This window comes from Coturnix japonica, chromosome 1, assembly GCF_054131305.1.
Source record: "Coturnix japonica strain WE chromosome 1, WE-NBRP24, whole genome shotgun sequence".
NCBI classification, from domain to species: Eukaryota; Metazoa; Chordata; class Aves; order Galliformes; family Phasianidae; genus Coturnix; species Coturnix japonica.
Window position 1 is genome coordinate 137165971 of NC_140663.1, and position 26555 is coordinate 137192525.

The following is a 26555-nucleotide window of genomic DNA, read 5'->3' on the forward strand; positions in this document are numbered from 1 at the left end:
TCCACTGCTAATTTGACTCCATAACAGTAAAGAAAAGTCTGCTTTTTGAGATGATCTTTTTCAGATGTGTATCAGACAGGAGTGTATGCTTAGGCAGTTTGGATGTTTTCATAATTCTGTAAGTTACATACAATAAAAGTTGAATGTATGGTTTAACTGCAAGTGGAATGTCACATGTCATTTTGTGACACTGTCTAGATAAAATAGAGGGATTTTAAAAGGAGCTAAGCACTGAGTGCAATCGTTAAGCATGTAACAGCTTTTTGAAAGCGTCCTTGAAATCCAAAGTTCAGTGTATAAATACTGTGGCTAATAATCTACGTGTTCATACTGCCTAAGTAATATCTGAGGTGGCAGTATGACAATAACTGCTAAAATTGTTGTGTGTCATTTTCAAAATAGTGAAAATTAATTCAGTGCTTATGATCTTTCATAAGCTGAAAGGACATAAGTTTTAAAAAAGGAAAATTCAGGATGAAGAACAGTTTTTGAAATTAATTCTGTATCAAGAAAGAAAGCAGATGAAAACTCATCAATTTTAATGAGGATTTAGTAAATAATTATATATAAGGATGCAGCTGAAACAAATTCTATTTCAGCCGAATAAATCATGATGCTAAAAAAGTTATTTTTGTTCTTAAAATCTAAAATTTTTCTGAGATTAGTTCTTGAACAAGTTGCTTGAAAGTTATCTTTTACATTAATTACACAACTATATTGCACCATGTTTCTTAATCCTCATCTGTATGATACTACTTACAGCTACCAAAGCTCATCAGTTTTAGGTATACATGAAATGCAAAACAGAAAACTTGCAATCTCTATACTAGGAAAGATAGAGCACTGGCAGATTTTGCATGCTTTAAGATATGCCTAGTCCGCCATGGCACCTCCTAGCATGCATTTAGAGTGTTTTTCAGCCACACAAGTGAATGAGTTTTGGAGCTTTTCCAGAAGCTCAGCTTTGATTCAAAGAGAGAAGTCTACATTTACAAAGAACCATTCACAGCTGTCAGAAGTTAGCTGTCTGTGGAGCTCAAAGTACAGCTGCAGTTTTTCCAGAATAGTGACAAGTTCTGTGGCAACGAGGATCTGTTCAGTAGTATTAGGAGTTCTGAAGCTTTATCAGAAAAAAAATCTCAGTGTTCTATATCTATAATTTCCATTTCTGTGTTATTATTACTCTTTTATTATTTTGTATTCCAATGACATACTGCATTGTTCTGCATTGTTTTCTAATCTTGGGAAATGGTAAGATAATTTTATTGTTTTCTGGTTTGGTTTTTTTGTTTGTTTGTTTGTTTTTTGTTGTTGTTGTTGTTCTTTTAAATCTTCAGAATAAACAGAAAGCAGTAAACTGTTTTTTAGCTTCTCTGGGACAAGTGAAATTGAGTTTGTGGCACTTATGAAGAAGAAACAGCAACATTTAAACTAAATAGGAGTGGTGTGAGTGCATCAGAAGTATATATCTTTCCCATTTTACTACATTGCAAATAATACTTTCTCTTTTTTTTTTTTTTTTTTTTTTTGGAATTGAATATACAGAGAAAAAAATATTTGGTGATGTAGTACAGTATAAAGGTGTCATTTTTACTTGTGGAGTATCTTGATGTATTAGGCGGCACGAACTCACGGGATGTAACGCGATAGGCCTCCCCGTGCTCGGTAATGTATATGTATGAGGCTGAAATTGGAGCCCTATATAAGGGTCTCACACGGTTCATTAAACGCCATTTTACAGCTCACCATATTGGTGTGATCAGCGTGTAACTTGGTCATGGGGCCGTCAGATGCACATTCTCAATGATGGACGTAGTTCTTTAGGTTACCTTACACAAGGCAACAATTGGTGCCCCGTGTGAGGATGTCCTGAGAGTGAGTGTGCGACGGCTAACCGCGAGACGGACGCGAATCCTACGGTTAGATCCCGTGGAAGCGCCGGAGGGGCGATATATTGACTGCAGCTACTGATTATCCTGCGGTAAGACCGTGGAAGACCGTGGGACTTTGGGCCCGGGTATATATACAAAGGGTGCGTGGACGTACGGTGTCGAGCACCAGAAAAAACATGGATTCCGTCACAAAGGTACTATTACGGGTTTGTAAAACCCACTGCGGTAGGAATGCTCCTTCTAAGAAGGAGATTGTTGCCGTTATTACTTTTTTGCAGGAAGCGGAGCTTTCACCCTCCCCTTGTAATTTGCTCGATTCGGAGCGGTGGGAATCTTTCACCGCTGCCCTGCTCCTAAGAGCAACAAACGATTATAAGGCGGAGGAGTTAAAAACCTGGGTTTTGGTCCTGGGTGCGCTTAAAGCGGCTAAGGAGGAGAAAAGGATCCAGGCAGTCGCGAATGGGGTTTTTGGGGTGGGTTCCGGGACGTCTGGGGTCCCGGAGGGTACGGAGGAACCGCTCCCTTGCGGCGACTCCGTACCCAAGATGGCGCCGACCACGCCGGCCGTTTTCACAATGGCCATGGCGGCGCCCGAAACAACTCCCGAAGGGATGGCGGAAGTTGCCTCATCTGGGGAGGCGCCGCCATATTATCCCCGCCTATACCCCTGTTTGCAGAGCTTTCGTTCACCTGAGGGGGGTGGGTCCTGTCCGAGGGAGGGAGAGTCATGGGGGGAGGCGCGCCGTGGAGGCGTTAAGCCACCCCTAGACCCGGCCCCGGAGGAGGGACCTCATCCCGCGAAAGGGGAGGAACGAAAGGTACTGCCTGCCCCTACCCCTTTGGTTTCGCCTCCCGAGGAGGGGGAGGAGAAAGGGGAGGAACAAAAGGTACTGTCTGCCTTCACCCCGTCGGTTTCGTCTCCCGCGAAGGGGGAGGAGAAAGGGGAGGAACGGAAGGAATTGCCTGTCCCCACCCAGTCGGTCGTGGTTCCCCGGAGGAGGGGGGAGAAGTGGGAGGAGCGAGAGATATCGCGTAAGCCCACTGATTGGACTGACATTTGCGATACAATGCGAGAGGTGGGGCTCAAGGAGCGGGACTGGGCGGTGTTCCCAATTGTAGTCAAACAGGAGGGACCGGTTTGGGTACCTTTGGAAGCAAAAGCAGTTGCTCGGTTTATAGAGGCGATTGACAAAAAGGGATTGAGATCCCCGATGACAATGAGTGCCTTTGAGGCTCTCGTAGCCCCAGGTCCCCTACTCCCATATGATATTGAAAGCCTTATGAGAGTAGCCCTCGAACCAGTACAGTTTACTGTGTGGAAGGAGGAGTGGATAATACAACTCAAAGCTGTTTTAGCACAGGCTGCTCGCGATCCACAGCATCCAGCAAATGGGAAGGAGGGAGATCCAAAAACTGATTTAATGAGGCTTTCAGGTTCATCTGCGGATTTGGCTGGATCTGCAGAGAGGCAGCTTAGGGACCTCCGCCCAGGAGAGCTGCTTGCCACCACGGGGGCGGCTACCTCTGCTTTTATACGCTTTATAAGAAAAGCAGAGCCTGTAGCCCCGTGGTCAGAGATTATGCAGGGTCCCTCAGAGTCATTCTCTGAGTTTGCCAATCGATTGATACGGGCAGTAGAAGGATCGGAACTGCCTAAGGAAGCGCTGACTTCTGTTATAAAGGATTGCCTGAAGCAAAAGGCTCATAAAGAGATTAAGGATATCATTCGAGCGGCTCCTGAAGATCTTGAGACTCCTGGTGAAATTATTAAGTATGTACTGGACAAACAACAAACAACGCCGTTGTCCAGTGAAGGGCTAGCAAGCGCATGGCTTTCTGTTATGGCCATACAAAATGATCGAAAAAATGGCCCTTGCTTTAAGTGTGGCCAGACTGGCCATTACAAGACGCAGTGTACAGCTAAAGAAGAGGGGCATAGGAGTAGAGAAAAGTGCCAGGCCTGTGGCAAGCTGGGTCATGAGGCCCGACAGTGCCGGAAATATGTTATCATGCCGCAGGGAAACGATTTTGGGAGGGCACCTCAGGCCCTGGGTCCCTCCCACAATCAAGCAGTTGGGCCTACCATCCCATCGAATTCGTTCAGGGGGAGAGGCCAGACCTCTCGCCCACAGTGGCGCTAACTATGGACCTCAGCAAGCGCCCCATAGTCAAGATAATCTTGACATATATGGGACAATTGCCTTATAAAAAGATTCCTCGCTCCATCCTTATCACCGCCCTGCTTGATTCCGGAGCGGATGTTACGGTAATAGCAGAAAGGGACTGGCCACCAGCTTGGCCGGTTCTTGCCTTGATGAATTCCATCTCTGGGGTTGGAGGTACAGTGTCAGCTGGCGAGTCAGCGGAACAGGTGGAAATCGCCCTTGTCAATAGGGATGACTCCATAGACAAACCTGTACTGATCGAACCTATGATTGGGTCTGTTCCAGGCACAATTTTGGGCCGAGACTTCCTTGACGCCTTAGGGGTTCGCATGACAAATTTATGGTAAGGGCCACTGTCTACCAATTGGCAATAAAACACGCCATTCCTTTGCGCTGGAAGCAGGATGCTCGTCCTGTTTGGGTAGATCAGTGGCCTCTTCCTTATAAAAAATTAACAGCGCTCAAGGAGTTGGTTTCACGAGAACTCCTTTTAGGTCATTTGGAACCCTCTCTTAGTTCTTGGAACACTCCTGTTTTTGTCATTCGAAAATCATCAGGCTCGTTTCGGCTGTTACATGACCTCCGCATGGTTAACGCTCAGCTCATCCTCTTTGGTCCGGTGCAGCAGGGCAGCCCTCTACTATCAGCTGTACCTGAGGGTTGGCCTTTGGTGGTTATCGATCTTAAAGATTGTTTCTTTTCCATTCCTTTGGCAGTCCAGGATCGAGAGGCCTTTGCCTTTACTGTACCCACCGTTAATAACCAAGGGCCTGCTGAGAGGTACCATTGGAAGGTACTCCCTCAGGGTATGGCATGCTCCCCCACAATTTGCCAACTTGTTGTGGGCAAGCTAATTGAGCCAGTCCGAGCAATGCTACCTGCTTGTCGAGTTGCTCACTATATGGATGACCTGTTGCTTGCGGCTCCTAGTGAGGTTCAATTACACGACTTGGAAAGGCGGGTGGTTGAAGCTCTCACCACGGCGGGTTTTACTATTTCCCAAGAAAAGATTCAAAAGGGGCCAGGGATTGAATTTTTGGGTTACCGTTTTGGACCCACAATGGTAGCACCCCAAGGCTTGGATATTAAACCCCACATTAGGACTTTGTGGGATGTCCAGAAGCTGGTGGGGGCTATCCAGTGGGTGCGCAATGCCCTTGGCATACCTCCGCGTATTATGAAACCATTTTATGACCAGCTGAAAGGATCGGACCCCAGAGAGGAGAGAGCGTGGACACAAGAGATGGACTCGGCCTGGCAGGAAATCTTGCAGGCTTGCTCCTCCAATGCTCTTGCTCGATGGAGCCCTGATCAACCCCTGGAGGGGGCAGTTACCAAGTGCCAAGATGGGGCGGTGGGGATTCTCGGACATACTCTGGGTTCCCGGCCACGTCCGCTCTGGTGGCTGTTCTCTGTACAGCCAGCGAGAGCATTCACCTCCTGGCTTGAGCAGCTATCCTCTTTGCTTCAAAAAATCAGGCTCGCTGCTGTGAGGGCATTGGGAAAAGAGCCAGATGTTATATACATACCAAGTGCCTTTAGAAATGTTAACCCTTTACCTGATGCCATTCTACTTGCTTTGCAAGGTTTCGGTGGTAAAATCTTCTACTCAGACTCACTGCCAATCTATGATCTTGCAAAACCCCTTCAGATTTCATTAAAACTCAGGGTATTTGACAAACCGATGAAGGGACCAACTGTATTTACAGACGCTTCTTCTGCCACAGGCCAGGGAGCAGTGGTTTGGCAGAATTCATCTAAAAAATGGGAGCACAAGCTGATAACAGATAAAACGGTCAGTGTTCAGGTGCTTGAAGCCAGGGCTGTAGCAATAGCCTTACGCTTGTGGCCAGAAATTCCATGTAATGTGGTCACCGATTCAGCCTTTGTGGCAAAGTTGTTGCTTCGCATGGGCAATGAGGGTGTGCCTAGCACTGAGATTGCTTTTCTGTTGGAGGAGGCTCTGGCCTTCCGATCTGCACCTGTGGCTATTCTTCATGTCCGCAGTCATTCGGAGGTACCGGGGTTCTTTACAACTGGGAATGCGATGGCTGACCGGGTTGCTGGTGGACAGGTGTTCACCCTTCAGAAAGCACGTGACTTACACTCCACTCTGCACATTGGAGCACGAGCTTTGTCACGAACATGCTCCATTCCTTTATCTGCAGCCCGAGACGTGGTTCAAACGTGTCCGCATTGTAATTCAGCACCTGTGTTGGGGGCGGGAGTTAACCCTCGGGGGCTCTCTCCTCTAGATATTTGGCAGACTGACTTCACTTTCGAACAACGCATGGCACCAAAGCAATGGTTGGCGGTCACAATTGACACATCATCGACAATCATCATAGCCACCCAGCATGCGCGTGCTAACTCTCCTGCAGCTCAGCAACACTGGGCCACTGCCATTGCGGCCCTCGGTTTGCCACAACACATCAAGACTGATAATGGCTCGTGCTTCATCTCACGATCCACTCAGGATTGGCTCGAGCGTTGGGGAATATCGCATTCGACAGGTATCCCTGGGAATTCCCAGGGGCAAGCAATTGTCGAGAGGGCCAACCGTCTCTTGAAGGACAAGATACGTGTCCTTGGGGAGGGGGATGGTCACAAAGGCAGGATCCCACTAGCCCAGCAGGCTGAAGTATTGGCGCGAGCACTTTATGCAGTCAACCATTTTGAGCGAGGAGAGAGTAAGCACACCCCAATACAGAGACACTGGAGACCAACAATCATTGATGAGGGGCCACCGGTAAAGATAAAAAGGGATGATGGTACCTGGGAATCAGGGTGGTCTGTTTTAGTTTGGGGCAGAGGTTATGCTGCTGTAAAAGACAGAGAATCGGGGAGAATTTTATGGGTTCCATCGAGAAAAATAAAACCTGATACAGCGATCACCCAAAAGGATGTTCTGGGAGAAACAGAAAACTAATCGAAAAGTTGAGTACTTTCTTTTCAGGCATGGTTGATGGGAACCCGCCAGCCGCAACCGCGAAGTGACTCTTCAGAAAAAGGAAAAAGAACAGATAAAGAACTGCTGCTAGTACCAACGAGAAGGACATCTGTTGTATCACTTGCTGTGTGTCTTTGTGTAATTGCATTCATTGAATGGATGCAAGAACACAAGAAGAAGATCGCAATAGATGATGCATTCGGAAGCTGGTTGGAGGGACTGTTTGGTAATCTGGGCCCATGGCTTAAGCAGTTTCTCAAAGTATTAATCATAGGTATTTTATTCTTTTTAGCTTTAATGATTTGCTTACCTTGTTTGTTTCAGTGTGTCCAGGGTTGTTTACAGCGTATGATAGAAAGAATGTTTAACGAAAAAATGGAGTACCAACGGGTATATGATAAACTTTGAGAAGAAGAAGGAACTGTATAAACCCAAGATGCCTTGGATATAATCATTAGAAAACTACTGATGTTATTAGATATTGCACTACCTACCTCTGTAGCTTGTCTACCTCACTTTTTAGATAACTTACTAAGTTTAAATTATAGAGACTAACATTTTTATATTAGGATTAAGGATTAGCGTTCGGGATGTAACGGGGCATACTTTATCGAGCATGGAGAGGGGGAAATGATGTATTAGGCGGCACGAACTCACGGGATGTAACGCGATAGGCCTCCCCGTGCTCGGTAATGTATATGTATGAGGCTGAAATTGGAGCCCTATATAAGGGTCTCACACGGTTCATTAAACGCCATTTTACAGCTCACCATATTGGTGTGATCAGCGTGTAACTTGGTCATGGGGCCGTCAGATGCACATTCTCAATGATGGACGTAGTTCTTTAGGTTACCTTACACAAGGCAACAGTATCTCTACAATTGCATTTATCAGAAGTACTCTAATAACTTAGACTAAGATGTTGTGTTATGTCCTATCTGAATTCTTTTTCTAAACTTCATTCCTCATTGTCTCCTTGTAAAGTTTGCATATAATCATAGCAAGAAAATGGCAATGGATTGGAAAGAGAAATAATATTTTCTTATTTCTTCTGAGAACTGTGCAATACATAATAGAATAGTATAAACCTGTACATAGCAAGCAGCAGCAATTTTCTAAACTGTATTCCAGAATGTTATTTTAATGAATATGTTAAATATGAGCCTCCCTGTGTGTCCAGCTTTTCTCATTGTATTGATCTTACATTTGAAATCTCTCCAGTTTCTGTACTAATTAAAAAAGAAAAACGAAAAAGAAAAAAAATTATGTATATGTATAATACAAAAACGTCCTGTAAGTTGTGTTCTCAGTACTTTAGATGCACTTTAAAACATTTTGTTTTTCAGTATTCTTTTTCATCTGCAGTAACAAGTGTATATCACAGACCAATGACTGTGGATATGTCTGTGATATCTCTATCCTGTGTGCAGAGGTATTTGTATGAATGGGTCTGATTCTGTCTTATCATGTACAGGATTTCCTCAGGAAGACAATCTCTTGATATTTAATGTGTTGCCATGTTCTGAGTATAATATAGCTCTGCTATATTAAGCTGTGAGTCAGAATGTCACTCAGTGGAAATTACCTGCCCTCAATGTTGGCACTGCTAATTATTTTTTTTTATATAAGGAGTGAGGAGTTAATTGTTTTTGCTGGTTACTTTATTTTTGTGCTTCTGCTGTGGCTTTTTTTATTATATGGCCTTTATTTATTTATTTATTCATTCATTCATTTTCTAAAGTCACACAATCACAGAATTTGAACATATATTTGAACATGTGTATAAATGACTGAGTTGACCTGTATTATGTTTAGAGAAATATTCAGAAATCACTTGGTAAAAAGTGGTGAAATGAAAGTTACAAAAAAAAAATAATTTTTTTTTTTACTTCAAAATATACTGTATATTTTCTTCCCATTCTTGAAAGAAGAGGAAAGCTATGATGACAAATGCATTTGTTACTCTATCCTATGGAGTCCAACAATATCTTTATATTAAATCTTTTTAAGAGTATCACATTATGATTGTATTGCCATCATATTGCCACAGGTTTCTAAGCAACCTTGAGGCATTCACTTTCTAAACCACTGAGAGCTCTTTGTCTCATGGAATTTGACATCCATTTTGAGTAGAAAAGTATTGAAGAGGAATCACCTTTCATCATCTCAAGTTTGAATTTTGTCAAAAGGCTAAGCATGCAAAGGGCACATAAAAGAGCAGAGATTTGATTTGTATGGTTGCTGCTTTAGCAGCATTCCACTTTGACCACTGTTTACAGAAGAAAATGTGAAATAAAAATTTATATATTTATATATATATATATGAATATATATTAAGAACTTCTAAAGTATTGCTGTTTCTTTGTGAAACTCATAATAATACTATATTTTCAGCAAAATAATAAACTGTCCATCATGCTGAAATGTAGCAAAGATCAAAATAGGCACTTAGTGCTGATTAACACAGGCAATTAATTGCAACACAATTGCCCTTGAGTAACATCTCTTTTATGATTTGAAAGAAAGTTAAATTTCATATGGAAAATGAAAAATAATAATAATAGTAATCTGAGTTGGTCTCTGAAAATATCCAAAGATTCTGAAATGGAGATGTCTCTAATAACTATGGTGACCCCAGCTGCAAACTAAGCCCCTAAAAAATCAGTCTGATTGTGAGCAACATAATAATCTCTTCATTATTTGAAGAATAAAAGAACACCTCAAGAAGACAGCAATTGCCTGTTTAGAACACTGTATGAAGCTCTTCAGAGATCTGGGCTGAAATATGAAGTATGGACATGAGTGTTGCTGCTCTGGAGAGGGCCATCACTGAGTACTGTAGAAAGGTGTGTTCACTTGGCTTCAAGGTCTGGCTCCTTTCTCTGCTCTTGTTTGTTTTAGAGATGCAAAACAATTTCTTGTGGATTATCAGATAGTCAGTTTATATGAGGAAAAGAAAAAATTGCCTACTCAGTGCAAAATCTTTTTTGTTTTTGTTTTTGCTTTTGTAAAAGACTCTTGTAGAGAACTGCCATAGAGATACAGTGCAGATCCCTACCTTTTCTGGCCAGCCCAGATAAAAAGCAGAAGGAAATCTGGAAAGTCATGTTCATATTTCTAAGGTAGAACACATTAAGAAAGAGTTATGAAGTGCTTAAAAAGACTGCTGTAAAGCACTAAATTCAGATTATATTAGTCCACATAAATGTGGAAATTAACAGGATAAGAGCATCTATTTGATTCAACAACACTTTGTTAAAGATTAACAAAAGCCTCTGTGGACAGGAAGAAATACATCTCATCAGAACACAACTTTTCCTTGGTAATTACTCCAGTTAACAAGCAGTCATACCAACTTGCCTTGACATTCAAGATAGGCTTTTTTTTTTTTTTTTTTTTTTTCCTTCCTATCTCATGAAGCAAATACCTAAAAAAGCTAAACAGGCAAAAGGCTGGTGGTGTTCTTTTTTTCATCTTCCTGAAAATTGTGAATATTAGCACTGGAGGCATTGGTGCTTCATCTCACTTCCACATACTTTGGCTTTTCTTTATTGTGTCAGTGGTTCCTACTCTTTCTCAGACCATCTTCTTTTTTGGAATAACTTCAGTTTATCATGTTTTAACCATATGTTTTCCCTCCTCATAAAATGTGGTTGATCATTCAGCTAATTTAGATCCCAAGAACGTAATATCTTATTCTCTTTCACTTTAATGATCTAGGTTCTCTCTTTAAAAGGAAAACAAACAAACAAAAACAACTTCTATTGCTCCTAGTTCTCTACAAGTCTGTCCTTATGACTATTGTTTGAAAAAGGACAAGATTCAATCTAATACAAGAATCTACTAAAATGGCTTCTTAAGATTATACTTCTCTGGCTACTGATCTACAACATTAATTTAATCTGTGAGAGGAAAACAATATCAGTCTTAATGAACAGAATCTCATCCTTTTGGGGACTACATTTTGTAAATCGAAGGCTAAAACAATATAAAATAACAGTGTAGTTAGTTATTAATGTAGTGTAGTTAGAAATTAATGTAGACTTGTATAAATTACAAAATAACAAAAATCAAACTCATCACATTTTTTATTTCACTCATCACTTTCAATAGTACCTACTTGGTTCTATGTGTTTGAATGTTTTGAGTAGGAAAGGAAAAATACTCTGTTGAACATACTGAAATATATTTTAAGATTTTTTTTAACAGATACAGATAATATGCTGTGAATTGCTTGCTCATATTATTTTAATTGATGCTTCCTATCTTGACACAACAACATTGCATGGCTTGTTCATTTAAACAATGTCATTAATTATCTAGGATGCCCTTTAACTGAATTCTGAAAATCCTTGCATGAGGTCATTGTGATCTACTTTCCTAAGTATTTGGCATGGAGATAGTGATTCTATTGTTCTTAAGCTGTTTCATCAAGGAATTTCCAATAACAAAGTCATCAACTTTAACATTTATCAAATACTAGAACCATTGACAAAACTTTTTCCAATTTGATGAACTGGTGAGAAAATGAAATCTGACATTCTTAATAGACATATCTTTGTGTAATTTATTATAGGAATACTCAGTCTCGTCTATATTTATATATGATTTCATTCAGAGAACTGGCATAAGTATTACCAGCACTTAGAATAGGAACTACTCTGTCCATCATTAAGTAGAGTATCCCAACAAAGTCACTCAATCACACAGTTATTCCAGTAAAAGTATTAATATTGTCTGAGGTAAAATATTTACAGACAGAAGAAAACCTGAAGAGACATCTGCCAAAAAATCTTAAGTATTGGAGGAAGTGTGTGTGTAGACAGCTAAGCCCCACATAGCTTCTTGCTCACTCTCTTCTTGTTGAATGGAAGAGAACTGCAAGGGAAAAAGTGGAAGACAGATGAGCTAAGATAAAGACAGTGTAATAAGTAAAGGGAATTTAAAAATAAATAAGTAAATAAATAATGTGAAAGCAATCACTATCCACCAGCTGAATAGTGTCTAGCTAGTCCCCAGGCAACAGCAAATACTAAAAATCTTTCAAACAGACCTGATAGAAAAGATGATATCTGACATGATCAGGAAATCATAGAACCATAGAATTGCTCAGGATGGAAAAGATCTTAAAGATCATCAAGTCCAACAACAACCAAACCCTGCAACCCTAACTCTGACAACAGTCCACTAAATCATGTCCCTGAGCACCATATCCAAATGGTTTTTAAACGCATCCAGGGATGGTGACTCAACCACCTCCCTGGGAGACTGTTCCAGTGCTTAACCACCCTTTCTGTAAAAAGTGTTTCCCAATATCCAACCTAAACTTCTCCTGGTGCAACTTGAGGCCATTTCCCCTTGTCCTGTCACCGGAGAGAAAATTCCTACCCCACTTTCCTTGCAATCACCTTTCAGGTATTTGAAGAGATATCAGCCTCCTCTTCTCCAGACTAAACAGCCCAATTCCTACAGTCTCTACATATAAGGAATATTCTCCAAGCCCTTCACCAGCCTTGTTGTCTTTCTTTGAACCTCTTTTAGCACTTCAATCTCCTTTCTGTATTGAGGTGCCCAAAACTGAACACTCCAGAGGTGGAGCTTCATCATTTCCGAGTGCAGGGGCAGGATGACTTCCCTAGTCCCGTTCACCACACCAGTCTTGATTCAAGCCAGGATGCCATTGGCCTTCTTGGCCACCTGGGCATACTGCTGGCTCATATTCAGCTGACTGTCCATCAGTACACCAAGGTTCAGAGGTGCCATTCCTTAGGGCAGCTTTCCAGCCCCTCCTCCCAAAGTCTGTAGGGTTGTCTGGGGTTGTTGTAATCAAAATACAGGATCCGACACTTTGCCTTTTTGAAACTCATACAGTTTTCCTTGGCCCATCAATCCAGTCTATCCAGGTCCCTCTGTAGTGCCTTTCTCCCCTCTGGCAGATCAGCACTCCCTCACAACTTGGTGTTATCTGCAAACTAACTGAGGGTGCACTCAATTCCTTCATCTAAATGATTGATAAAGATGTTGAATAAGAGTGGTCCCAGTGCTGAGCCCTGGGGGACACCACTAGTTACTGGCTGCCAACTGGATTTAACTCCATTGACCACAACTCTTTGGGCCCAGCCATCCAGCCAGTGTTTCACCCAGTGGAGTGTACACCCATCCAAACCATGGGCAGCCAGCTTCTCCACGAGGATGTACTGGGGGACAGTGTCAAAGGCCTTACTGAAGTCCAGGTAGACCACATTGATAGCCTTACCCTCATCCACTAAGCAGTTCACCTTATCATAGAATGAAATCAGGTTACAAACAGGATCTACCATTCATGAACCCATGCTGACTAGGCCTGTTCCCCTGGTTCACCTTTAATTGATCCATTATGGTTCCTGTGATTATCTGTTCCGTAAACTTCCCTGGCAGTGAGACTGATAGGTCTATGGCTACCAGGATCATCTTTCCAGACCTTTCTCAAGATGGGCACCATATTTGCCAGTCTCCAGTCCACTATCCTCGATTGGCCAGGTTTGTTGAAGGATGATGGAGAGTGGTTTGGTAACCACATCCACCAACTACCTCAGCACTCCAGGATGCAGTCCATCTGGCCCCATGGACTTGTGAGCATCCAGTTTTCAGAGCAGGTCCAAAACCATGTCATCATGGATTATGCAGAGCCTATTCTGTTCCCCATCCCTATCTACCAGCATGAGGGCTTTTGTTCCCAGGGAGTAACAAGTCTTACTATTAAAAACTGAGGCAAAGAAGGCATAGAAGTACCTCAGCCTTATCCTGATCCTTGGTCACCATTTTGCCCTCTGCATCTAACAAGGCATTAAGATTCTCCCTAGACTTCTTGTTACTGTTGATGTACTTACAAATATTGTTTTCTTTCACCCTAGTGGCCAAGTTCAGTTCTAGCTGGGCTTTGGCTTTTCTAATTTTCTCCCTACATAGCTTCACAATGTATTTGTAATCATAAGTTGCTTTTGCCCTCATCCAAAGACCATGAACTTTCCTTTTGTTCCTGAGATCAAGCGAAAGGTCTCTGTTCATCCAGACCAGACTCCTCCACAATGGGCTCATTATCTGTGCCTTAGGGATGGCCAGCTCCGACATGAAATGAAAAATTTTCACATTTAGATTTTTTATCTACATTATTAATATAACATGGATTTTTTTTTTCTTCTAATAGGAAGGGTAAAGCCTGAAGTACATAATGTAAGCAAAATTCAATAATCATTTTATAACTTTAACACAGAAAAAAAGTAAGAGAGGGATTCCTTGTCCCTGGAGCCATTCAAGGTCATACTGGACAGGGCTCTGAGCAGCCTGATCTAGCTGCAGATGTCCTTGATCATTGGATGGGATTTGGACTAGATGATCATTAGAGGTCCCTTACAACTAAAATAATTCTGATTCTATGTAATGTGTTTTAAATAATATTAGAAAAAAACTACTGAATGGAAGAATATACCATGTAGCATCAGAGAAATTCAGGTTTTCTTTGTGAAAAGAAAATAAAAAAAAGTTTGTCATGTCAGCGACTGTCTAAAATTCAACATCTCTGTGAGTCAAAACAAATGGCATGATAAGGCTTAGTAGTAACAAAGAATATGTAAATAAATTCTGATATTTGCAAAGATAACAAATATTTTCATATAACTGTACTTTGAAGAACAATAATGATAAAAATTTGCACAAGGAAAGTGTTAAAAAAATGTTCTTCTAAAAAGATTCAATATCTAAGAAGAAAGAAAATGAAATCCTTAAATCAGAAATTGAAATATTTTAGAATTCTAATTAATATAGGTATATCTATAGGGTCAAGATTAATGTTAGACTTCAAAAATTGTAGAATTAGATAAAAATATAATCTTTGCTAAATGAGATAACAGCTCCTCATTGTTGCCATGGCAAACACCGGTATTCGCTATTATATTCTCCTGTATTATCAGCAGGTAGTTAGAGTACTCTTTTCAAGAGCTGCATCTAAGCTTTCTTTCTCTCCCTCTCTCTCTCCAGGTTTTTGTTTTGGTTTGGTTTTGGTTTTATTTATTTATTTTTTCTTGGCACCACTGCTTGGCCTATTGAGATAGCGCAACTGCAAGAAATATGACTGATAAAGATTATAACTAGGCAGGAATGATTTTCTAGCCTCAGTCATCAAATTCATGAACTGTTTAGCTGAGAAAGAGCAAGTCAGCCTTTGAAATTTGGTACAGGGACAAATATCAGTAATCTGACTTTAAACTTAACATTTATATAATTTTATTTATTCTTCTATGGAAACTGTTTTAAACAAACAGATATATCCATGTAAAAGATAATAATAATAATAAAAAAATTGCAACTTTAGACAATGTTTTGCTAATATCATTCAGTTTCTGCATAAAGATTTCCAGCAGAAATATATTATTGTTCTCATTCTGAAGTGTGGAAAGTATGTCTTGGTGAGGAAAATTAAAGAAGTTCTAGATATGAATTAAATATAATTTCAGTCTGATTAAAATATATTTAGTATATTTTAAAATGACTGCATCATTTATAGATCAATTTAAGAATAATTGGAAGAATTTCTTATGGTTTTATATTTTATGTACTTTTATTAGGAAAAATTGGTTCTAACTATTCCATTGTCTTTGGTGCTACTTGGTGATGTGACATCTTTATCCTAAAGAGTTCTCAAACTTCAGTCTACCAGTGTTACTTGTAGTATAATGTCTATCCTAGTAGTCTGGAATTTCATAAATGCAAGACTGTTTTGAGTTCAGTGAACCTACTGTATTTTAAAATATGTATCATCTATAAACACTATACTTCTCATACATATAGAAAATTTAATTGACTTCTCAATTTTTCAAGATTTTTAAGCAATGTGTTAGCCTGTGATTCCTGTCTGTGTTTTCTGATGAAATTTTATAAAGAAATTAAGCTAGGGACTTAATATTTAATTTGCCTGTTTGTTTGTTTATTTTTCTCTAAATAGTAAGACTAAAATGATACATAAAGTACATTTTAAAAAAAAGAAAAAAAAAAAAAAGCTTTTTTCAGTAGTCAAAGCTTGAAGCATGTAAGAATAAAGCTGTTTGTGGCTGCATCCTTTTTCTTCTCAATAGTCTTCATTAGAATTAATATTTGAAAAGTAATTCAATTGTACCATTAATTTATAGATCATGAACAAAACTGGAAAAAATAATGAACAAAATTTAGACACATTTTCTTAATAGTGATATGCTGAAAGCAAACTCCATAACCACAAAGTAGTTATAAAGCAGGTATGTTTAATGAGTAATGCCCATACACCCTGGTGCAAGGGGAATAGCTCCACCTCACTTGCACACCATTAGGAGAAAACACACTACTGATATAGGCTGAACTAATACATAATCAGTAGTTTGCAGGAATTTGGATACATATTCATTACATTCCTAAGACCCCATTAGCATGAGAATCCTCCCCCCTTGCGTGTGAGTAGTCAGTCATGGGAGTGGTCGTGGGATGAAGGCTCATCGTCTTCCTTGTGAAGGCTCATTGTCTTCCTCACTGTAAACTTTCAACCCTGAGGGAGGGTCACCCCCCCCAAACTGGTTCCAGCTTGCTCCGTGTACATCTAATTACATCACTGTCCTTGGGCTGTTCCACCCTTCTCTTTATGGCCTTCATCCCCCTTGTTATTCCAGACCCAGTGTCTGCAATCCCCATTCTTCTAACAACTTCTACATAAACCATCTTTTCCCTCCCCTGTCCCAGTTTCTGTGAAATCCCTTTCTTTCCCTTACTGTGGGGCCCTTCTGTTATCCTTCAAGATGAGCATTCATTTTCCATAGTGTAACTCAAACACCCAAGTAGCACCATTTTATATTATATCTTTTATGCCTGGATGCCATTTCATTACACAAAACATTCAAGTGTTTAAAGGGTCTGCATGATTCACATTAATTTTATTTGTATATGGGAGTCCGAAGTTTGTAGTTATTAGCAGTTACACAATATAAATTTGTCTATAATGTTTCTATGTATGTTTGGATTATCAGTAACTTTTGATTGCTATATAATACAGTAGTCCAAAGCAAGTTAAACAATTTAATTCTTTCTTTGTGCAGAGCTACTGAGAGTTATGTGGACTAAATGGCACCATACCAAAGAAAGAAGCAGGATGAGTTTTCTCTCAGAAAAATCTCTTGGCACAATTTTGTTTATACAAATCTACTCACCTGCAACAAAAAGCGTGACTAATGACTTTAGCATCAAAAAGACTTTAAAAGACTTTTGATTTGAATTGAAGGGTCCAAGGAAAGAGGCTGCCACAGTCTTCCCCATGTGTCCACTTGGATAGTCCATTCTTTGGTGAAATTGTCAAGATGTAGGACGAAATAAATGATTATTTCAGAAAGTAGGCCACAGGATTTATAGGTCCTGTGGAAATGAGTAATAGAGATAATGCAGTAAGGAACAAGAGCACCTGATATAGCTCTCTGATGACATTCATCTCTCCTTAATTTTCAATGAGCTTTATATTACATAAAGAATTCAAGTCAGAGTCAACATGTAGAAGGTCAACATGATCAGTAGTGGTATAATATAGAAAAGTTAAGTGAATCTTTTACAAATGGTGAGGAACTGAACAGGTAGACACTTAAGCTTAAATTTAATCTGAGGAAACAAACTATATTAGTGGATTAACATGAAATTACTTCTAAACAATTCAATGAGGATAAACATTGTAGTACTGGAACAGGCTGCCTGGAGAGGTTCTGGATTCTCTTTCATTAGAGATATTCAAGACTCACCTAGATGCCTACCTGTGCAGCCTGCTGCAGGGGACCTGCTTTGCAGGGGGTTTGGACTCAGTGATCTCTGAGGACCCTTCCAGCCCCTACAATTCTGTGATTCTTTGATTATAATTTGAAAGTCGTGTAGCCTATTTTCCTTGATTTTCTAATTCATTTAACCAATCATCAGCAACTGGATTATGGGCTAAAAATCCTTGTTATTGAGTCTGTATGCATTTCTACATGCTCTGACAATCAATCTTTAATTAACCAAGATGAATATTTACATTCCATTTATGCAAACTGTATTAAAGTTCCTTTGTTGGAATACTCAAAAAACTGAAACAAAATGGTTGGGAATAGATTTAGAAATAAGCACTTATTTTTTAAATTCACAATTTCACCAAGTTCTGTAGTTGTTCTTACTGAATTTATTTTACTATTTATGTTCACATATAATGCATATAAAGCCATTCAGCTGCCTTTAGTCAGTTTAATAGGGCACCTCTGAAATAAAATAAAGCCTTAGTGAAATTGTTAATTACTATTATTACACACAGAAACAAAAACAAAAACACAACAAACAAAAAAAACCAAACCAAAACAAAAAAATAACCAAACCCTTTTGTTTAATGGAGCATATCATTTTTATGTTCCATGGATGTTGCTAATTTCTCAATTTTTAAATTAATCCCACATTTTAGTCCATGTCTAGTCTGAGCTCTTTGTACTTTTTACAGTTAGCATGATGACAAACATTTGTCATTTCATAGCTACTTGTTCCTACCTTTGCCTCTCAGATTTTAGATGAGACTTGGTGTTTCAATGCCATCTCTGAAAACAAGATGTCCACATTTTTAAGCAGACAGTGTATTTACTGTTTTTCTGGTATTTTGACATTTCATATTCATTAAGCACATCTATTATTAATGTTGTGTATATTTATGTATTCTAGAATGAAGAACTCTATGATTTAGTCTGTGAAGTTTTACTCTGTGATTACTCTGAGAAGAAAGAAGAGCAATTTACACCTCACATTCAGTTTTTCTGTTGCAGTATAGATGCTACTTATATTCTAAAAGCAATTCAGCTGATCACATGTACCTTGCAGTTCAACTACTTAAATATTGTAAAGGTCCTAGTGTACCTGAGATAGCTACATGGAATTTGTACACATGAGACCTGTGTAGGAGAGTCTTGCCTTTTTGAGAGGAAATATAAAGGTCTATTACATGGTAAATAAATCACAGTTCATGTGAGAGACTCTTCACATGTCTGAAAGTCAGGAAAACAGAAAGAAAAATCCCATCCCTAATTTAATAATAATAACAACAACAACAATAACATTAATTAAAAATCCTAGAGTGTTGGCCTGTTGCTATTTCCACTTTTTAATAGAAAGAGGGAGACAGTCTGGCAGGACGTGATATGAAGCAAGAGAATTTCAGCTGTCCTCCCACTGCCTATTCACATCTCAGATGCGTATTCTCTTACATGTAAGTTGAAATATAAACAACCTTGTTTTAATAATGAAACAGAAAATGAAATTTATGCCTCTAAAGGAAAATGCCTTTCTGTTTTATTGCATCAGGTACTGAAAGTGCCTAAACATATCTTTGTTGCTATGAGACCATTTTGCAGCTTTGGTTGAATTAGTCTCAGAAAGTTAGATTTGCAGCTCTAAGTAGTGAAAATAGCTAGTAGATTACCAAGACATTGCTCATTGATCTATATACTGTTCTTCTGTTCCACGCTGAAGAATACTGAAATGGTTTCAGTAAAGATAATTTTCACTTTGATCCCTTTACTTCTTCCTTTATGCAAATCTCAAGGATTTTACAGAAGTCTGCATGGACTTAATTTCCAAGTTGACTCTGAGCTGTTTTTTTCTAAGTTCTTTGACTAAACTGCAGCCCTACTAAAAGAAACTGCCTGACCAGACCTTACCAGAGAAGTTTATATTATATTTTCTTCAGAATTTCAATTGAACTGATTTATTAATACAGCAAGAATAAGTGTTATATCACCATGGTGCCTACATAATGAAGCCCAAGGAAGTGCAGAACAGATTGTAACACAGGAGACAAATTAATAGCAGTATCCATAGGTCTCACATTGTTTAGTATTGTAACTTGATACACAATCTAAAATCATCCACATAAAACTTCTGCCATGAGAGTCTACCAGAAGAAAATAATAAAAGAAAGAGAATAAGAGAAAACTAGCAAATCTCGAGGAATATGAATATATATACATATAGTGTGAATATATGAATCACACTATAGATACTGGTTTTTGGTAGGTACTCATTATATTTTTGTGACTTACTGTTTTAGTAAGCATAATTTAATGATAGTAAATATAATTTTGTAACATGATTTAGTTTATTGTAAACATAATTTGGTAATTTGGAGATATTTAGTAATTTATTCTGTATAAAATTTGTGATAATACTGGATTACAATGTCTTGAATTAAAAGACACAGGAAGCAAGAACCTGCTTTTGATTAATGGATAGATGAAGTGGTTCATGTTGTGTCCTAATAAAGATATCATCTCCTTTCTTAAAGGCCTTTTTTTAAGGGAGATTAATTCAATGATATTATTGATGAAAGAGGCAGAGTAGTTAAATAAAAATATTATTGTTCTTTCTTCTCTTCACCTACTGTGTTACGTGCCTCAGAAATGGGATTGACTGTTGTAACACTGAACTTAACAAGGAAATAATCACCTAATAAAAAGTCAAAATCACCTTTGCTATTGGCTGGTATTTAAAGTTTCTTTCCATGATTCCTGTGTGTGCACAAATGTCACTGATTCCTCAAGGACGTACAATAGCTGAGACAATGCACTGCATTTTTTTTTTAAATCTGTGCTGATAGGAAACAAGAGGGTGAATATCCACAACTTAAAATTTCACTTTCACAACAGCTGAATTTTCAGTAACTTGAATATTAGATGTATGTCCTGAAACACAAATCACTACAAATTGTTAATCGCACCATAGACTTGGCGATTAAAAGCATACAAACAAACAAACACAACAAAACCAACCATACCTCTACATTTGTATTACTTGCTTTAAGCAGTGTCTGCAGCCTAATGGTTTTACTTAATCATGTTTTTTTTCCCCTTTTATTCAGAAGTCTTACAACCCTCAAAATGTTTATTGGGAAGACAAAAAAAAAAAAAAGATTTGATCAATATAGGCAAAGCGACAGCCTATTCCAGCAATTTAATCTTTGATTTTTTCAGGTTTATTATTATTTTCAAAATGTAGTATTTTAAAATCCTTTATTCAGTCTTTTAATGTTATAACCATGCAAGATGTGATGATAGATACACATGAATTTTCAAGTACAATAAACAGCTCTTTAACAAACTGTTAGGATTTATTATATAGTTTGAATATAGACTCTCCATGTATTTAATAAAAGTTTAGTTAGGATTTAGAGTTAAGACTTACTATTGATGAAGTCTGTAACATGAATTGAATAGTTTGTAATTTTTGAAAGGATATTTATACTTTTTTGTTGAAAATATGATTTCATTTATTAGGGGAGTATTAATGGCAGGTGTATTGGTAGGTAGAAAATTCTCATGTTGTTATATGCTATTTAAATGTCTCAGAATCATTTGGCATCAGTTAATACATATCACTTTAGTAACAGCTGTAGTAGACTTAAATAAAAGGTATGGCTGTTATGGTTCCCACTTATCTACACAGAACACCTAATCAGAAGTCAGACAAGTAAGCCTTTACTACTGCAAGTGCAATAAGTTATTCTACATTCTTTCTTATTTGTTGACCCTGTAAAAAAGAGATTGCTTACATCTTACTTAGGGGTTTAGAAAGAATTCAGAAATCCCTGTTCCATTTTTTAGTCAGCAGAAAGATTTGCTTTCCTACTGGGAGGTTTCTAATATTATTAAGGAAGTGAAAGAAAATGTCCTTCTCACTGATTATAAGGGAAACCTGCATATCTGGCTGCTCAATTTTAGGAGGTATAACAATTAACGTAAAAGTAAATGAATCCACCATCTGTGATTATTTCTGTTTGTAACAGCTTTTCTGTTTCTAAACAAAGAATAAGTCATATAAATCTCCATCTTAGAAAATCAAATCAAACCAAACCAAAAAAAAAAAAAAAAAAAGCATTTTTTAGAGAAGCAGACTAACCATAAATCCTACACCTGTAATTATCTTTACTGTTTGTTATTTTTCTCCCTATCTGTTTAAGGTTTTTCCAAATATATATTTGAAAGTTCAAGTTTGATTTCACATGGTTACAAGAGTAGTTTAAAGAATGCAGCAGCAAGGTAGCTGTTAATATGATCACACCAACTTTAGTATTCTATCTTCTGAAGTTTTCTACTCAGGAAAAATTTACTATTTACTCTTGTGCTCTATCTCACAGCATAAACCATATGTGGTTATCTTCAAAAGGAATGGCTTCCGTTTATTTCTGTGGAAACCACAAAAGATACAAAGAGCATAATAACATTATTTGATAGTGCAAATTCTCTGCTACAAAACACTATTTTTCAATGTAGTCACTACCATTAGGAAAGCATTTTCACTAGCAATGAACAAGAGCCTGCATGCTGCACTCATAAAAATCTGCACTGGAGAAGGTGACCCACTGTTTCACAGCTGCTATGCTGGTGTCATTCCTGAAATGCAATACACACCTCCTCACTGTGCTGTTGTCCTCTGTTTGGTCAGCATAAACGTTCAGCAAACAACACTGAATGTCAATAGGCGCAATTATTTATTTATTTATTTATTTATTTATTTCCTTTCATATGGAGAAGTTCAGTTTCACACCTTTGCTTCATACACACACCATTTTGTCAGACTACTCCTGTGCTGTTATCTGTTATATAGAAACAAAATGTAATGGAATATTGACTGGAAGGTTCAACCTCTACTGATAGACCACAGTCATCCACTTCTGATATAATGGGACAATGTAATACAATAGGAGGAATTTCTTTCAGAGTAGACTTTGTCCTCTAGGAATAGTTTTGCTGGGCTGTTTTATTAGTATGAACTATTTCAGGTGCTTTAAACTACATAAGAGAGAAACAAAATATTATACAGAATAGATTATCATTTTAACTCTCCAAGCAATTAATAAAACAATGTAGGGAAGATTATAGTAATATTCATCATTTTCCAAAATGCAAGTGATATAAGAACCTTCTCTTTTTAGCCTACACAGCATTTAAATTCATTTCAATCTTACACAAAGGCTGCAAACTAATTTTATCTCCATAGCATAACATAGACAAAAATATATAGTGTATTACAGAATCACAGAATCACAGAATCACAGAATGACCCGGGTTGGAAGGGACCTCAAGGATCATGTAGTTCCAACCCCCCTGCCTAGCAGGGCCACCAAACATACACATTGCCCAGGGCCCCGTCCAACCTGGTCTTGAACACCTCCAAGGACGGGGCATCCACAACCTCACTGGGCAGCCTGTTCCAGGACCTAACCACCCTTCTAGTAAAGAACTTTCCCCTAACATCCAACCTAAATCTTCCCTCCTTCAACTTAAAACCATTTCCCCTAGTCCTGCTATTATCAGCCCTTTCGAAGAGTTTACTTCGAGGTTATTTGTGTAGTATAGTGTGTGTGTGCATTGTAATAAACAGAATGTAACTGTCAATAGTGGAGTAGAAATCTTAGCACATTTGACAGCAGTTGCCTCCTACATCCTCACAGTAAAAAAAGAAGGCTGGGAATAGCTCTTATGGTGCCTTACAATTAGATTATCTTGAAATTTCAAGACAGACTTATAGTTATTTATAAATAGTTAGAGTTAGTTCTGACATCATCCATCTTCTTGTCTTCCTGCTCATTCCCATTATGTAACAGGAAATAGAAAGAAAGTATGCAACCTGGAGACTAAATTATTTTACTATGCCACCTCTAGCAGCTATTGTAACTGTGAAGAGAATTTATAAGAAATATTTCTGAACAGCATTTGTTTAGATGCTTATCTTGGAAGAAATTCAAAAGATAGTCATGCATAAGTTTCTATAGGATCTTCTTGAGTAGATCTACCAAACAATTTTGCAAAGGACATTTGAAAAGAGAATATATATACTTACAGTTTTACACTCTTCTCCTTGGTCACTTTTCCTAGGTGATTCTTTGTGATCAACTGTCACACAGAAATACCTTTCTAGAGCACTATTGCATATACATTTCATACTTTATAATTGATTCTATATGCAAGCTTGTATCTACAAGACAGTCTTGCCATGCCAGTAGGATTCTGATTTCTTTGGGAAATCTTTCAACATTACAAATTGCTGTACAGGCATTTGTGTGATTTGCAAGTAAGTACAACCTAATGAAATCACTATTTTAGGTGAATTCAAGAATCAATTCACTGTGATATAATACTTCTTCTTCACCTTGTTGAGTAGCAGGGAATGGAAAAAGTTCAGAAGTAATATTATTCACAGAACAGAGTGAATCAGAGCCTGAAGGCAAAACATGCTCAGATGACTTGAGGACACTGTATACTGGTGACCGATAATAATTATGTTGGAAAAATTAATTTCTGCTGTATCTGAAAATGACACAAGTGTTTGAGGAAAGACCAGAGACTAGTAGACATATTCATGTGAATATTTCCAATTAATACTATTACAAGAGGGAACAGGTGCTTACCACGAAGTTATCTGCTTAATAGACTAAAGGTAACTTCACTAAGGAAACAGTTATTAGCTAGTAACAGCGCTTCTGGGGTTGAATGAGGTTTCAGACAGGAAAAAAAGAATACCAGGAAAGGGAAAAAAACTTGGAATATTAGAGCTCTGCTAGTGACATATGTAATCTCTGGAATAATCGTTTGCAATAAGTGGCAGATATTCACTTTAAATATATGTATTTTCTTAGGCAGTGCTGAGATCTAAGTACTTTTCTGAAAAAAAAAAAAATCCACAGGAAAACAAGTAAATAATTAAAGGTAAATTCAGAAGTTCTCACTCAGGCAAACTTGCAGTGTGATCATTATAAGTTTTGACTATTATTTCTCTTTTATTTCTGTGCACCACTTGTGCAACAAGTACCCTTGTTAGATTTAGTGAAACATTTTATTTTAGCTTAAAAAAAAAAAAATTAAAAAAATCTAAATCATAAATCAGACAGGATGTGCTCAAAATTCTAGAGCAGCTGAGTAACACGATGCAGAGCTTTCATTTCCTACACTTCTGCCATTCACATTTCAAGTGATTTGTGGAGTATTGTTGCTATGCTGAGGCAACTGTTCTAACCAAATGCTATTGATTCAGCTTCAAGGATGACATGAAAACATCCAGATGGCATGCATGCTTTACATTAGAAACATCAAATAAATTATAACTTAAATATTCAGAAAGATGAGCACAGTAACTATTATGTCAATAAACAGGAAAAAATATATTGCCAGTGGGTTTTCAAGAGCAGTATTAAGATGCCTTGCTTATCTGAGAGACAGCAATGTATAATGTAGGCTATAATTAAGATTTGAAATCTGATCAAAGTCAACTGAAACAGTTGTTACTCCATTCTGAAGCTAATATTATTGAAATTACATAAAGAGCAATTGGAAGATTTTTTTGGTTGTCATAAACATATCATGAAGAAGGATTCTGTCTATGAAATGAAAGTAATGAAAGTAATTTTTAAATAAATTTTCTGAGAAGGAACTTTTTTTTTAATCATCTACAATTCATGTTAGCACCACCCTATTCAGTAATTGCATTTGAAGGACACTGAAGGTCTATCAGTTTGTGCAAAAAAAAAACCAACCAAACAAACAAAAAATCACTTCAAATGCCAAAATGCAGAAATAACAATTTATTATAGTAAACAAAAAGACAAATTTTCATGATTTTCTATTTCTGAAAAACATTTGACAATAGAGATTATTGAAGCAACTGTAAGTGTATAAGACATTGGGATATACTGAGTTGTTAATCACTAAAGGGCAACAGTGCTGAAAAAATGGTGTTGTTCCAACTTCACACTGGAATGCTGTAAGGTAGTAATATTGTTTCTTTCTACAAGGCAGGTAATAATTTCATCACTGGTACTAGAGTACAAGGTTCTTTGTCTTCAAACTAATTTTACACAACCAGAAAATGACTATTTTTACATATAACCTTTGTATCGCTTTATTTATTTATTTATTTATTTATCTATCTATCTATCTATCTATTCATTTATTTATTTATTTATAAATCTTGTCAAGGAATATGATTCACAAAATTGTACCTAGCATTAAAGCTATATAAATAAATCACTCCTTAACTTGCTTTCTCCTTGGCGTACAATTAGTTGATTTCGACAAATTCTTTAATTCATAATTTTTACTTTTTTTTTTAGTAGCATCACAAGAATTTTTCTCAAAACCTGATTATATTATGTGGCCAGATTGTGCTGTTTTAATGTGAGAAATAGACTTTCTTATTCATGTCCTCAATATGTGGATATACCTATTGTAACACTGTAAGCAAAGACTATAAACACTTCCACATTTTTCAACTGAAGAAAAGAATTTCACTGGTGAAAGGAAGCCTATTTTTGTTACTCCAGAAAAATAAATCATGGCAGTTTTCCACAAAAGATTTTTTTTCCCCCTACATTCTTTAGAAGATTTATAGCAGTGCATTTTTCACCATTAAAATACCATGAAAACAAAAACAACAACAACAAACAGAAAAAGTGAACATGGTAGTAAGTAATGAAGGAAAGAAACTGAAATATTCATGACAGAT

At 37.8% G+C, this 26555-nt stretch overlaps 1 long non-coding RNA gene across 3 annotated transcripts in view; it reads left to right on the forward strand.

Moving 5' to 3' along the window:
* Positions 1-26555, forward strand: part of LOC146762744 (uncharacterized) — a 62249-nt gene that overhangs the window by 18624 nt on the left and 17070 nt on the right. The window contains exon 1 of one of the 3 annotated variants that reach the window (XR_014948240.1): positions 1089-1251. The exons of the other annotated variants lie outside the window; for them this stretch is intronic. This is a non-coding gene — a long non-coding RNA (uncharacterized LOC146762744). Of the gene's footprint in view, positions 1-1088; positions 1252-26555 lie in introns of those variants that run through there. 3 annotated transcript variants of the gene reach the window in all.